The sequence below is a fragment of the Eumetopias jubatus genome, unplaced genomic scaffold, assembly GCF_037043125.1.
Source record: "Eumetopias jubatus isolate StellerSeaLion01/CBP00866 unplaced genomic scaffold, mEumJub1_p1.0 scaffold_14, whole genome shotgun sequence".
Lineage (NCBI taxonomy): Eukaryota > Metazoa > Chordata > Mammalia > Carnivora > Otariidae > Eumetopias > Eumetopias jubatus.
This window is the reverse complement of record NW_028274820.1, coordinates 79,657,860-79,673,833: the sequence shown is the minus strand read 5'-3', so window position 1 is coordinate 79,673,833 and position 15,974 is coordinate 79,657,860.

The following is a 15,974-nucleotide window of genomic DNA, read 5'->3' as shown; positions in this document are numbered from 1 at the left end:
CTCATCAAATACATCAAAAAGTATTAAAAAAGAGAAAAGAATTTTATCTATTAATTTCACCCACTGTTCCAAGGAGAATCCACTATATAGCTTTGGGGAGAGGTGCAGGGGGTAGAGAGAGAATGTGAGAAAGAAATTATTTATCGTTTGTAAATGTCCACCACCAGAAACATTTAAATTGTTTTAATTAAAGAACTCGCTTTTTGGCTAGTTATTTTGAAATTTGAGTCTTGATCTTGATGTTAAAAAATATCAGATTTATTTGGCTTTTTAAAAAAATAGTAGCTACAAACCTTTTTATTTGATTACAACTTAACTTTATTACGTAAAACACACATATATATTATAATCTGTGCCATCTACAAACTGGTTCAAAAGTAAGTTACTGTCTTTCTTCAATTCTAACATCCCATTTTTGGATAGAGAGGTAAAAATACTACTTCATTTAGTGAGTATACTGATTGTAAGGCATATCCCAGTTTTAGAACATTACATGCATAAAAATGAGCACTTTGAAATCAAAGATATACCATGTACTTTTTCATTCTGCCAGAAATCAAGCTTGATTATGCAGTCCTTGCTATACAAGTATATTCTACATTTTTCCATTTAAATGTGTAGAATGGACACAGAGAATTTCAGCTGGCTTCTAAATATGGCTAAATGAAAGGCTTCATTTCTCCACAGTGAAGGAACAGCAGTACTTCCATGACTTATCAAAGCTGGGCTGGTTTTCTGTCTGCACACGTACGGGTAGCACTGCCTCTTGGCTGAGCATTTCAGTATTGGTATTGTGTTACCAGTCCATCATTTGGCTCTGGTGTATTTTCTTGTCTCTTATTTTATCCAGAAGTGTGACTTCATTCCAGAATGGAACAGAAGTAATATTATGTTGGGCTCAGTGGTATTATTTAAATATCACATTCATCTAAAGTTGGCTTATTCTCATTCCTGCCATTCATTTAATATAGTGACCAGTTAATCAGATTAAAGTTTTGTCATCACTATGGTCCAGTACTTTTTTTTTTTTAAAGATTTTATTTATTTATTTGACAGAGAGAGACACAGCAAGAGAAGGAATACCAGCAAGGGGAATGAGAGAGGGAAAAGCAGGCTTCCTGCTGAGCAGGGAGCTGGATGTGGGGCTTGATCCCAGGACCCTGGGATCATGACCTGAGCCAAAGGCAGATGCTTAATGACTGAGCCACCCAGGCGCCCCACTATGGTCCAGTATTTTTTAAAGTGTGAGCTAGGGATCACCTGCACCAGAGACTCCCTGATGCTGGCAGAAATGGTAATTCCTGGATCCCACCTTTGACCTTCTATGCTTGAATATCAAAGATAGGGCTCTGGAATCTGTAATTTTAACAAGTACTCCAGGAGACTTTTACACACTGAAGCTTGAGAAATTCTGTATAATGCCGTATAATTCAGACAGTCAGAGGCTAGACCGTCTGAATTTGAAACCCTATTAAGAACAGGGTAAACTCAGACTGAAAAATAGGATAATACTAGTGCCTTCGTCATGATGTTCTGAGAATTAAATGAGTGAATATTTGTATAACACCTAAAACAGTGTTTAGCATATAATAAATATGTGTGTTTCTAAATATAGAGAGACTGTAGAAAAAGAACAGATATTCATTTAACAAATATTTAAGTGCTGGGCATTGGTCCCATTCTACAAGATGTTTGCTTCTGCGGGAGGGATTTTATGTAAGCACAGGTGCACTTGGCATGCATACATGCTAAGACCTTTAACAAAGATTACCTGATTAATCCACACAGTCCCAAGAGGTAGGTAATGTTATCCTCCTCCTTTTGCAAATGAATAAATTGACTCACAGAGGTGAAATCATTTGGCCAAGTTTGGACAGCTACTTAAGATTGGCACTGGCAATGAACATGGACAGCTGGACTCCAGTATGTGCTCACGTCACTATGCAGACAAGTGTTTGATTCTATTAAAAGAAGTGCTCAACTGACCAAGCCGAGTTGACTCTTAATTGAATGATGATTTATCTGAGAGTCAGACAAGAACTAGACTACAAAGCATTTCCTTCCCAGTAGGTATGGGGTGGGGTGGGCCGTTAATCCTCCCTTGAGGGGTAGGCACAGATGCTATTATATTCACAGTAAGTGAAGAGTCTCAAAAGTTGTGTTTTAAGTAGATACAAGCCTAACTCAGAGTTAAATCTTGTTTAAACTGTTCACTGAATGATCAAAATCCTAATGGTTCCAAATAGCTATGTTAACCTTCTTAAGTCTATAATCACTCTCACCTTGTAGTCAAGTTGATCAGCAGGCTTAGTGGGGGTTGGGCTCTATTTCAACTTCTTTTCTATTGAAAGGAGAAAGTCATTTAAGGTGTGGTGTCTATGAATAGTACCTTGTAGTTACATGAAATCTCTCTCTAAGATGTTGAAAGACTTTTATTCATGCCTACTTTCTTTCAGTTTTTTGATGGGTGGTTAGAGGTCATGATTAAGAATCAAGACTAAGAATTATTTTCTGGTTAATTATCCAAGTTCTAGGATGACATTTGTTCACATGGAGGATGGGTTTCACAATCATCAACAAGAAGAGATTATGTGAGGTAATTCACCCCTTAGCTTCCAAAGAGAACTCTTTCTTTCATTGCTACACTTGAAATGATTTGGTAAGGGGAAGGGAAGAGTGTGTCCTTAGTAGAATTTTTGGCAATTGGAGAGGAAGATGCTTGAAAACCAAATGGGGCCTGGAGACAAGAACACTAGAATATCTATTTGCTATTCAACATAGGGATTAAATCTTCACATTTCTTTTAGTATAAATTGTACTAAGTTTAAGAATTCATAAAATAAACATTGGTAGTTTGGCTCCACTGCCCAGTCTTTACTCCTCCACACTGTTGCTTCCTCAAGAGGGCTGCCATGTGGACATGTGAACAAGGCATCACCAAATTTCCAAAATTTTAAAGAGGTTTCAGAAATCTGGATTTTTATGTGAAATTCTCTGAATTTTAAATTTGCCCTATACTATTTTAAACATAGGGTGGGCAATACTGGATGCAGCTCCCTGATCACCGGTGTGATTGGTCCTCCCGTAATGTCTTCAAGATGAACACTTTTTAAAAAGTGAACATCATCTTTACTGCTAACCATGATCTTCCTCTATAATCTCTGCTGTTTTATTTTTCGAATAAATGAAAATCCATTCAACTTCTCAATGGCTTCTCAGTGCCCACAGTCGAATCTAAATTCACTTAGTGAAATTCCAGATCTATTTCCTGCTCCATGCTCCACCTCTACCTTTGGGTGTGATGGTCTTTTCACCAGCTTGCTCTTTCCCTCCTTGTCCTGATGGTGAACTCCTACCCATCATCAGCACCAGCTGGAATGTTGCTTGCTGTGTGGAACCTACTCTGTGAATGATATGGTGGTTATGCAATTAACCAGAATAGAGTGGTTATATATAGAGAGAGGGGAAGTGCATAAATACAAACTGTTTTTGTCATTGATACCTACTGACCCTGTTTGACTCACTTTTGATATTTTAAAAATCAACTCAATAAATATGTATGGGTCCACTCCTCTGTGCCAGTCAGTCTGTGAGGCACTGGAATTACGAAAATCAAAAGCATGGTCTGTCTCTGTCTTCACATTGCTCACAGGCTAGAACTGACATGCCATCCAACAGTGGAAATACAGCATTAAAAGGGCTTTCATGGAGTTTGTTAGAAGATGCCTATGGAGAATAGACAAAGAAAAGAACGCTCTCCAGAGGAGATACATTAGATAAAATGGAAGGATGAGAAGAAGCTTTAGATGGGGCAGAAGGAAAGGAGACCATTTCAGGCAGAAGAAAGAGGAATTTCAAGCAAAGGAATCAACATGTTTATATAAGAAAGCCTGGCAAATTCAGAGAATGGCATGTTGTTTCCTACAATTATACATTCATAATATTTAGGTATCACTGTACCCCGTGCTGTAGTTTATATGGAACTTGGCCATGAAATCATTTTCCTGAGTCTTCCTGGGATGAAGTATGAGCCACTTAGCTGAAGCCCTTACCGATTCAGTAGATAAATAGTACTTTTCTAGTCTCTGGTCTACATCCAAATTGAGGGACCATCTCCAAATACCCAAGGTCTTGTGTTAGAACAAGAATATATCTTTGTTTTCAGGTTCTCTCTTGACCAGTTCCTTGGTTTAAAGTATGAGAATTTCCATACTACCCTCCGCATGTTCTGCTGGATCAAACCTCAACATTTCCTTTAGAAATGAATAAACTCGAGATGATCTGTGGAATCGAGATCCTTTTTTGATCTTTTTTTTTCTGTTGCAATATTCAAATTAAAATCATTAAATTAATAATGATCCCTGGTCACTTAATCTCTAAGAACCTCATTGTAATACTATAGCATAGTAATACTATAATACTAGTAGTACTATAGTATTAGGTTTGCAATTATGTATGTGAAACACCCCAAAGCGTTAACAACAGCCCTTATGAGTGAGTTTTGTTGCATTGCAGAAAAATAAACATCCTCCCTCCTGTCCTCCTTAAATAAATGAATGAGAATATTGGTGGAAAGTATAAAATTTATGAATTATAAAATTGTGAGATTGTGTTTAATTTAGAAAATAAAAATAAAAGCTAGGACTAGCTTTTAGTGTCCAGGATTACAAGCAGCAAAAGTCTTGAATTTGCTTAGTTCTCAAGGGATGTGATTTCACTAGCAAAGCAAATCTCCTTGGGGCACATTGAGTCAGCTCATGAAGAGGCTGTGAGCCATGCTGTTGCCATTCATGGTTTCAACCCTGTTAAACTCCTTTTCAGAATTAGGTCAAGCCTGAGCATAGGCAGTGTGAGGTATAAAATGTCCTCGAATGACGGTTGGGATAATTGTTGATGACGTGCTTCCTTATCCACACCTTTGCCTCTCTTCACCTCCCTTCTTTTTATATAATTTGTTTCTTCACTGATAGACTTTAGGCTTGCCAGAACAGCCAGAGGCATAAATTCAACCCAATGGTAAACTTGAATTAACTCTCCCCTTCTGCAATATTACCAACTATTGTAGTCAGGGATGTGTCGCTATGCCTGCCCACCTGTCTGTCTCTAGGTTTAGTAGAGAGCCTGCTGTATTATATTCAATAATTCAACAGATATTCGGTAAATGTGAATGGGATGGGGGTGGGGAGTGTGGTCAAAAGGTACACACTTCCAGTTATAAGATAAATTAAGTTCTGGGGATGTAACGCACAGCATGGCAACTAATAGTTAACAATCCTGTATTGTGTATATGAAATTTGCTGAGAGAGTAGATCTTAAAGTATTTCATCACAAGAAAAAAATGTAACTATATGAGGTGATGGACAGTAACTAATCATCTCACAGTACAGAGATGTATCAAGTTATTATGTTGTATGCCTTAAACTTAAACAGTGTTATATGTCAATTATATCTCAAAAATACTGAAAAGAATGTGAATGAAAAATGCTTTTTTGGTCATTTAACAAATATTCTAAATATTTGAAATATTGGCTGGGCCCTGCTTGTACTTTTTAAAAGTAATAATAGTGGTTAGAAACTTACACATGTACCTCAGTGCCAAAATGTTTATAGTTTTCAAAATGTTCCATTTATGATTTTGACCTCCTTATGGGCCTCAGTCTTTGGGGTGAGAAATAGAGACAACTTACCAAATAAAAGAAATTCAGTCTTTTATGGGACACTCTGTTGGTAGAGAGTATAAATACTCTGTATTGCGTAGTTTCTTCCATCTCATCCTTTTCAAGATGGCTTCCAGATAAAGAAGGAAGTTAAGTTTAATGTGCCTTCTTGTGATGGGGACGGGCCTCATATTGGTGAGTAGGCACTTATAAGCTTTAAGGCATCACAGGCTGTGGTGCTGAAGTCTGTGGTGGTGAAATGTTGGCAAAGCGCTCAGGTTGTTTGGTCGTCTATTTCCTCTGCTGCCTAAGCCCAATCTTGGGTTTCGCTGTGTCTGGAATCTCCCCATGGCTTGGACGAAAGTCTCATTCAGTGCATTAATTTCAGGCATCTCATCATCTTGCCACCATTTTTGTTCTGATGTACTGCTCCATTTTGGTTTCCCATGAGGCCATCTCCTTCCAGAGTCTGAACAAAAACACTGGATTGGAGCTTTACCCTATATACCCCTCCATCCTTCTTTTGTTAAATGAATAGCTACTTTCCCACACATGAGGACTGAACTTGGCAGTGCACATGGGAGGAGTGGTTTGGAATTTAGTTAACTGCCTGATCCCTTCTCCCACAACCTGCTCCCTTTCCTTCTTCCTCCTCTAGGGCCAGAAAAGCTTTCTTTTCTTTCCCATTATTATACATCAGGGATTTCCCCCAGTGTCATAGCTTCTTCCTAATGGAGGTGGCATCAAGAGAACTTGATTTATAGAAAGAAATAAAAGCACATTGATTTAATATTTTCCAAGTGTTATATTCATTTTACCCAAGAGAAATCTAAAGCTCAAAGAGGTTAAAGTAACTTGATTGCAAAGTGGCAGAGCCTAGCTTCAAAGCCCAGCTGTATAATAGCATGATGAAACTTGAAGTTTTTGAGTGTTTTAATTCAAAGTTAGCAGCTGCTTATTTCTCTCTGCAAGTTTTATCACCAGATATTGCTTCTTAACAAATTAAAAACATAATTTGATAGCACTTCTCCAGCCTCCTATAATGTTCGACACATGAGACCAGAAACAGTTGCCCTAATTAATTAATTTGACAAAACATAGTTTATGTGTGAAAATGAATTAATGATCAGGTGAAATTAAAATCTAAATTAGAGAAGCACATTCTTCACTTTTCACTCATGGTGCGGGGACTTGTTTCAGTCAAGTATTACCCCTGATAAAAAATATAATCACATAACTATAATTAGCAAAATTCCTTCCATTCGACTGTACAGAGAAGCAGAGACACATTTTTCCATTTAAAACCACTGATCTAGAGGAATAATGAACTAGAATCCATATTGTTTAAAAAGCAATTGACTAGGTTTTTAAATAGAAATATAAGATATAAAATTCATCTTTAAAAACAAATTTAAAGGCATGACTTTCCAATATGTGCTACAGATATGCAACAAATAGATTGTCTCCCCCCACTTCCCCTGCCTTAGGTTGCCACAGCTTGCTGTTAAAAATAAGGTCCCCAAAATAGTAACAAGAGAAAGTCTCTGGCTCTATCACTGGCATGTCCAAAGCATGCCAACTCTCTCATTAAATTAATTCTACATATCCAGTCTCACATGTCCTTCACCAACCCGTCATCTTAGTGACTCTGTAGCACTTGTTATTTTCTTGGTAGTAGTTCCTGTCAAAGCTACTCATATCCACCAAGGCTCTGCCATCCCTGAAACTGTAAAGATACCCCTGTGCTGGTGATGCCTATGGGGCATGTGAGCCAAGATCTGCTAACACCTGATGTTTCAGGGATTTATGCTAGGTCTCACGAAGTCTTCCATTTGTCAGCATAGCCTACTCAACTGTCACCAAGGCTACCGACACCCTGATTTCAAGTTATCACCCAGGCACCTCTAGCTATTACAATTTTAATGCTGACTTTTTAATGTAAAACTCCTGAGATCTTAGCCAAGGGCGTTGTTGAAAGTAGACAACATACTATGCAAAAAACTATCCCTTCTCTACAATACTTATCTCATTATCCATTATCCAAACTCACCTTATCTCTTTCTTTTCTGGGTTGAGTATTTTCCTAGGAAATTTTTCATTCCCTTATTCAAAATAGCTGGGTGAGGGGCACCTGGGTGGCTCAGTCGGTTAAGCGTCTTTGACTATTGATTTTAGCTTGGGTCCTGGGATCAAGCCCCACATGAGGCTCTGCGCTCAGCATGAACTCGGCTTGTCCTTCTTCCTCTGCTCCTCCCCCCACTCTCCTTCACTCTCTCAAATAAATAAATAAATAAATAAAATCTTTAAACAAAGAAATAGCTGTGGTGAGTACATCTTAGGCTCAAATGAAGATCTTTCCAGTCTTTCTTCCTGACGTTTTACTTATATTTGCAACTGCCTACTGGATATTTCTATTAGATATCTCACATCTTCCTTGAATTCTGAATGTCTGAATTGAACTCATCATCTCCTCTGATCTCCCATCTAAGTTTCCTGTCTCAACCAGTAGGACTACCTTCTATCTAGTTACCTGAATCAGCACCCGGGGCATTTTCTGTGCCTTCTCTCTCAATCTTGCCACCACCCATATCCACTTCCTTACAAACTTTATTCTTTCCCTAAATATCGTTTAAAGCCATCCACTTAGTTTCATTTCCACCATCTTATGTCAGGATATTACCTCTTGCCTAGATTTCTGTAATAACCTCCTAATGGTTCTCCCCACATTTTTTCTTTCCCCTCCCCTCCAATATGCCTCTACATTGTGCACCAAAATAATATATCAGAAAATACAGTATGATAAGCCATTCCCTGTTTAAAACAGGTAAATTTCTTTTTATTGTTCTTAGTCCCAACCTGGTCTGGCCATAATGACCTCTCTTCCTTCTTGAAATTGCCATATCCTTTCTCATTTCCAGGGCCTTTCAAATACTGTTCTCTCTGCATGGAATGATATTGCTAAATATTTGTTGAATGAATGACTAAATGAGTAATTTTTTCCCCCAGAACAAAGTACATTAAAGGCCCATCAACAAGCACATTCCTTGAATCTATTTACCTTCAACTGAACAATTTCACTACATTTTAAAATATGTTTAGTGTTTTACAAACTAAAACTTAAATTGGCAGTTCAGTATGAATCTTGCAGATCATTTTGAGGTTTTAGCAGGAGTGTTTAGCTAATTCTATTGCTTGGACTACAGAATGGTCCTCCTCCATCTGGGGGTATCACCCTCTTTGACTTGAGTGACATCCTGAGGATGCAGCCAATGCCAAAGGCAGGATGACAAATATAGCACAGTGAGGGAATCACTGGACGTCTTCCTGCTGGCCAAATCCCTCAAGTCAAAGCTGGCATACAATGGAGTGACAGATGTCACTGTCAAATTGCTCTAACGTCCTTGATATGACCTACCACTAGCTGCTCTAATTTCATTTCAAAAACCCTGAGTAATCTTTACAAGTTTGCATAGTGAAAAAGAGAAAATAATTTTATGACTCGGCAAGGCCAATGGCATGCAATCCATCTAGAAACAAGCCTAGCAATCCCATCATTCATAAGGGCATCTGGCTGTCATCTACAGGATGCTGGGCACATGCCAACTTGGATAATTACATTCAGCTTGCCCACCTTCCCTCCTCACTTCAATTGGATGACACACATTCAATTCTGTTCAAAAGTTACCATGTGGGATTGCTAGTAAATTCCGCAGGGCAAGTATCTTACTCTAGAAACTGGCATTTTATGAGTAAATGAAGTAAAATAATTGCACAATAAATCAGAACTGTGGTTTAGAAATGTCAAATTATGAGATAATAAAATTGCTAATTATATTACCCAGGAAATTTTAAATACGGTAACTGGCATTGCCTTTCTGGTTCATTAAAGGAGGTTTTTTTTGTTTTTTTTGTTTTTTTTTGCCTAATCTGACATTTCAGTTTGGTTTTATGATACTTAGGTATTATAAGATCAGTATTGTACTAGACACACAGGCACACACACATAAGAGATTTTGTTTGGTGTGAACTGGATTTATAGAGTTTAAAATATGATTTAGGGGGCGCCTGGGTGGCTCAGATGGTTGGGCGTCTGCCTTCGGCTTGGGTCATGATCCTGGGGTTCTGGAATCGAGTCCCGCATCGGGCTCCCTGCTCCTTGGGAGCCTGCTTTTCCCTCTGCTTCTCTCTCTCTCTCCCTCAGTCTCTCATGAATGAATAAATAAAATCTTAAAAAAATATATTTAAAAAAACCTATTAAAATATGATTTAGATAGCAGTCAGTATTAATTAGACTAGAGTATAACAATATTTGTGAAATAGTAATACCCCTTTTGTCTACATTTCCATAGATTTTTTATATTTATAACCTTGCATAGTTTTGTTAAGTCTGACATTTTAGTTGAAATAATTTGTGTTTCCAAAATTCAGACATTTTAAGAAATATTCTTTCATGCTTTTCTGAGAGTTTTTGAAAGTGGAAGAATGTTTTATGGTCAGCTGCTGTTTCCAAAGAATCTACCATTCAAGGGAAGGGAAACAGGAAAGTATGCTAAACATCAATAATAGCCAACACCTACATATGGTTTACCATGTGCAGGGAAATGTTCAGTATGGTTTGCCTTCATTTACCCATTCAATCCTCATATGAATTCAATTAGGTGGACACTATGAATATCCCTATTTTCCCAATGAAGAAGTTAAGGCACAGATAATAAGTTTCCCAAGGTCATGTGACTAGCAAATGGCAGAGCCAGGACTCAAACCTAGAGAGTTTGACTCTAAAGTTCATGCTTTTACCTACCATGCATGACTGCCTGTCACCGAAAACACCACAAGAACCAATTATTCTTAAAAAGCATTAAATGTCCCCAGTGAGATGGATTTGGTGTCAGAACATTGAGAATGTCCCTGGAGCAGCACCATTAACTCCAGAAATGAGCTCGGGGTGGAGCTGACCTCCGAAAGACTCTCTCTTCCAGTAAACTCCATCTCCAGTCGATCAGAGTATAGCACTGACAAATCAGTACAACTCGTCCACATGAACTAATTGTAAAATGTTGATCTGCATACACAAACATCTAGTTCATTTACAGAAAAATCTTGGGAAATTTGGCAGCGTAGATGAATAAGCACTTCTTTGGAGCCTACTATGAGCAAGGTATTATGCTAAATGCTAGAAAAAATAAGTGGAGTCTAATCTCACTCTTGAAGGACCTCATAGACTACTGGAGACACAAAGAAGGAACATGATTACCTCTAATGAAAGCTATATCATGATAAGTATTAAAAGAGGAGTAAAATAAAAATGCGAAGGGATCACCAGGAGAAAACTTAGGTGGAGATGGGAGATCGGCTGTCGGGGAAGTTGCAGACGACAGTAGAATTTTGCGCTAATGTTACTGGGATGGGACTCCAGACAGAGGGTATAAAATGACCAAAGTCACAAAGTATAGGGGTGTCGGAGATGAAATTGGAGAGGTACGTTGGTGCCAGATTATGAAGAACATTGCGTGTATGTGTGTTTCACACAAAAAATACATAGGTGTATCCCCTGTTAATATCTCATGTTTACAGTATTATTTATCCACACAGTGTTCGTTGAAGACAAATCTTTGGGTTTGTTTATTCAGAAAAATATTGTGCTTAATGTAGTTAGCATTGTAGTAAGCGTTGCCACGTTCATATGGATTATTTTATTAAGCCTTACAGGGACCTGAATGAGTGAGATATTATTATCCCCCTGTTCTAAATCAGGAAACTGAGGTCACAAAACTACATCGTGGATGTAATCTAAGCACTGTGAAGTGTGGACTATGCTCGTTTCCCTTGATGCTGAGGACGCTGTTGGCAAACAACCTTCAGCTATCTGTCCATTCAGGCATTGCCTCAGCGGTAGAGAGGCACCTTTCCTAAGGTCATGCCCTTCCCAGGGTAGTTCATATCCAATGACTGTTTGATACAGGGGCAAAAAAATCTTGCCATCTTGGCCCAACTAGGGATAACCTTTAACCCCAAAGTCTGCTCTAGTGTCATTTGAGGTCGACTTTGGGTCTACATCACAGTCTGACTTCTGGCCTTGCCCAATCCTACTTCTTTCCCCTCTCTTGCATGGGCAAAATCCTGCAGGTTAAAGTCTATCTTAGGAGAAACTCAACCTGGGACATCCCTTGGTGGTGATGAGACCTGTGACGGCCATGGTGGAAGTGGTGGTGGTTTCCCAGTGCTTGAAAGGTCAGTTTGCTCATGAAGAGATTGCACTGCTGGGCAGTAGCATCAGCAGCAGTTTTGTGTGACATTTTGTGGGTCAGCCCTATTGTGGCAGATTTCCATTAAGTTAATTCTGGGGCACTGTCTTGGCCATTCTGCCTAAAAGCTTAATTCAAATCTTGTTCTCTAGTTCCTTCAACAGTTCTGTGATCTAGCCAATATTCTTTTAATAAATTTCTGCTCAATCAGCCTAAATCAGCTTCAGTTATACAGTAATTGTATCTTAAACAAGTTAATATTAAACAAGTTCCCAAACATTAGACCTTTAATAGCTGATTAATACATTCCCCAGGACAGAACAATGATAAGAGTATTATATGTATACATTACATAATGCTCTCCTGAAGTCTGGCTACACTGGGAAGACTGGCATGTTGGAGATGGAAAACAAAGACAAGCATGTTGGAGATGGAAAACAAAGACAAGCAAAGACAAAGGATGCATATGAAAAGCAGATTGAGGTAGCTGGAAAGAAAGGGAATGACAAATAAGAATGATGAGACAGGGACTCTCACCCATTGGAATTTTATTTATATTTTGGATAAGATAAGAAATTTATTTATATATTTGGATAAGACATATTTGGATAAGATAAAAGTCTGCATATATGGGAAATTTTAATTTCATTAAATAGAAATGAGTTTTAAAATAAGTACATTTTAGGGTGTACTCTGTTGGTTAAGCATCTGACTCTTGATTTTGGCTCAGATCATGATCTCAGGGTCGTGAGATTGAGCCCTGAGTCAGGCTCTGTGCTCAGCGGGAAGTCTGCTTGAGATTCTCTTTCTCCCTCTCCCTCTGGCTACTACCCCACCCCCATGCTCTCTCTCTCTCTCAAATAGATAAATAAATGTTTAAAATATATATATATATTAGACTGACAAATTTCTGTAGTGGGTTTGAGGGAGAGCCTACAGTTTTCTAATGCTAAAAACCAGCAATGAACAGATGTATGTAAATAAGTACAGCAAAGTAGCATCTTCTGTTTTTCATTCATCAAAATGCCCTAAGAGTAAAAATAAAAGATGCTCTCATACACAGCAGTGTCCTGGGCTTAGATAAACACTGGATAATAATTGTGCTTTTACATTTTATTAGAATATGATCAGGATACAAAGATAACAAGGTTTTTAAAGTTAAAAAGAAATTCATAAGGTAAAACCACATTGTGTCATTTCTGTTTTGAAATGACATCTGTCATTACTGTTTTTTTTCTATGTATTATATTTAAATGCCCCCCACAGACTCAGCCATTTTGGGAGGAATTTTCTATTTGTTCACTTGAAATGTTTTCTTTTCCTGGTTCATAGACCAGTATTTAATGTCATCCAATAGCAATAAAATAGCAGTTTTAAAAAGTCCTGTATTAGATGGTTTCCTGGGGGAAATGGCTGTGTGCTTGGATGAGTCTGGCACTCTGCCCTGAATGTCAACATTATTCAGGTTGTGTCAGAGATCCTAGGAGAAAATGTGTTCCAGACTCCTAAGGATGACTTGGCTCCCATTACTCTGCAGTTCAAACCTGGAGACTGTTAACAGAGGTGTCTCAGCTGTTTTTGCCTACATGAATGAGATGGAGGAACAGAAGTCAATTTCTAAAGGAGCCAAGAATCAGACCCTGCATAATTTTATATAACAAATTCAGAAGCTCGAGTTATACACAGAGATGAGCCAGTGGCTAGGATCAAGCTATAGAGCACAGGTACAACATGTTTGTCTTGGCAATGACTAGAAACAACCAGGCTCCTAAAGAGGCTTTATGGTTCTGGGCCCCTGAAAGTCAGAAAGATCCAGGTTCTTGGAAAGGAAGTAATACAGAAAAGAAATGGAAGTGAGATTTGCTTTTGTGCCCGTGGTGTAGATGTAGCATGAACCATATAAGAGAAGGGAACGGTTATTATCATCAAAAACAGTGATGTGAAACTAAAAATAGACTCTTTTTGGCTTATTTTTTGTATTGCTGTCCTAAGTTCTGAAAATCACAAAACCCAGCAAAAGAAAGCCAAGTTGCAATGCTCTAATATCCTTTATCATTTGGGATGGATAGATGAGATAAAGATGTACAAGACAAATGTATCTACATAAACTAAGCCTTCTTTCCACTTCTCCCAAAATAACCGGGAGAATTGATGACAAGAGTAAAAAATTAATTCTTAGTGAAATTAGAAGACAAACTACAAGATATTTTAAAGAGTATCTAGGCTTCCAACTGAATGCAGGAACTAAACAGGTAGATATAGAAAAGCTGAGGAAAGAACCCAGCAGCTGCAGACTCCAGAAAGCTGCCAAAAGAATGCATTTCCTAAAGGCAATGGCCATGCTTTTATGCATGCTCATGTATAAAAACTGCACCCTGTACTGGAATAGCAGGTGAAAGAAATGTGGTGAGTAGCTTAATGCCAGAAGTCCCTCAGGACTGAGTTATATTCAGAGAAGCAGGGGAGATCTATTACATGAAAATCACATTTGCAAGAAGTTTGTCTTTGTGGCTGCTTAGAAGAAAGCCCTTAGGTTTTGATGTACAAGTATACTACAATTCTATTCTGCCCCAGCAGGTAAGAATCCCTTGTAAATAGCTCTACAACTCATCAAAAGACAAGTCACAATAACAATTTGCAAAGAACTGGTGCAACTTATTTAAAGGCAAGTATAAAAAATGATTAGCACAATATTCATGTAAAGATGCTAAAAGGAAAAAAAAAGAAAATGTCAGAAAATTTAAAAACAGATGGACACCCTAGGAAAAAAAAAATGTTGACATGGAGCAAATGAAAAGCTGGACCCAAAGTGTTCCCTGAATTAAAGCAAAACAAGCAAACAACAAAATTTGCTGAAGCAATTGTTTCTATAATGGAGGAACACAAAACAAAAATGCAGAACCCAGGGAAAAGATGGCAAAAGAACAGACAAGATGAAATTGTGCTCAGTGAACTTAGGTTAAAAGGAAAAAAATAAAATCAGCAAAGAAATAAAAAGGATATGAAAAGGAAAAAGCAAATAGACACTGTGGGAAATGTAGTAAAAAACAGAATAGAAATGAGAAAAGTAAAGAAAATGAGATAAAACTAAAGACAAAGTTAAATAGAAAAAATAAGTAAAAAGAAAGAAAGAAAGAAAAAGGTGACACAACATACACATAATTGGAGTTTCTAAAGAAAAGCAAGACAAAATTACAAAACCAATATTTAGAGATATAATTCAAGAAAATTTTTTGAAATTAAAAAAAAAGACTTGAATATATATATATTGAAAGGACATATCACATTCCAGGGATAAGTAATCTAAAAAAGTCAATACTGAAATATAATCTAGGAAATATACCAGATTACAAAGATAAAGATCTTTCTGCATAGTCAGGCAAATCGATCATGTCGCTTAAAATGGTGGCAAAAATCATGCTTCCTCAACGTCCACTGCAATGTACAACATCAGAGGACAATGATCTAAACAATCCTCTAAAGGAAAAAAAAATGTGAGTCAAAGATTCTTCATATGGCCAAACTGACTTCCAGGTAATAAAGGCCACAGACAAATAGTTTTCAACATGCAAGAAACCAGAAATTTTTATTCCCATGAACCCTTCTTGGGGAAACTACAGGAGAATAAATTTAGTCACTGTGAGAGACTGCACATTGAATATACTTAACAGTAGAACTAAAGGGTTATGGTGACACATCAGAATATAAATAGTATATGTCCTATAATATATAATAAATCATAAATATTACTGACAAAAATTGAAAGAGGAAAGAAGGAAGGAGACATTAAGTATGCTGATTGACTCATCTCTAATCACTGGAAGTCAAAAGGTATTCAAAATTGACAAAATAATAGAATTATATGCATATCATAACCACATGAAAGCAAAAACAACAAATAATATTACTGACTAATATGAGGTTGTGCAAGGAGAGAGTGAAGATGAATAGGAAGGAAAAATGTGCTAAGTTTATTATTTTTTTTTCTTACTAGGGAATAGTGAAACACACACACACACACACACACACACACACACACACACACCATGAAAGAAAACAAAGCACATATTGA